This window comes from Nanorana parkeri, unplaced genomic scaffold (genome assembly GCF_000935625.1).
Source record: "Nanorana parkeri isolate BGI_ZX_2015 unplaced genomic scaffold, ASM93562v1 scaffold113, whole genome shotgun sequence".
NCBI lineage: Eukaryota > Metazoa > Chordata > Amphibia > Anura > Dicroglossidae > Nanorana > Nanorana parkeri.
This window is the reverse complement of record NW_017306381.1, coordinates 2,079,875-2,080,355: the sequence shown is the minus strand read 5'-3', so window position 1 is coordinate 2,080,355 and position 481 is coordinate 2,079,875.

The following is a 481-nucleotide window of genomic DNA, read 5'->3' as shown; positions in this document are numbered from 1 at the left end:
TATATATATATATATATATATATATCTGGATATATATAACTACGCCAGATATTATGAAGGGAAGATAAATAATGGAAGTTCTGCTCCAGTATTCTAACACATATCTCATGTAATTGCTGCAGATAACACTGAGCTGTGACAAGACATCAGGAAGAGAGGCCTGGAGCTGTCATAAATGTCTTCTGTCTCTCTCACACTGTCTGTAGTCGGTGCTCCGTGTTACATGTCACTTGCCACCTCTCACCCGGCTCCTTCACTGCCCCCCGGAAGGTAAACAAACTTGTAACCCGGAAGTAAAGCTTATTCCCGGAAATATGAGGAGGCCGCACGCCATTTTCTTCTCTTTGTTTGGTTGGCAAATATCCACGGCGCAGACAGTGCCCCGCCCACAAGTGTGCCCGGTCACGTGATCGTGCCTTCAGCAGAAGTCCCTCCCACCTTGGCAGTGTGACCTGAAAGCGAGGTGAGTGTTTGCTCGTGC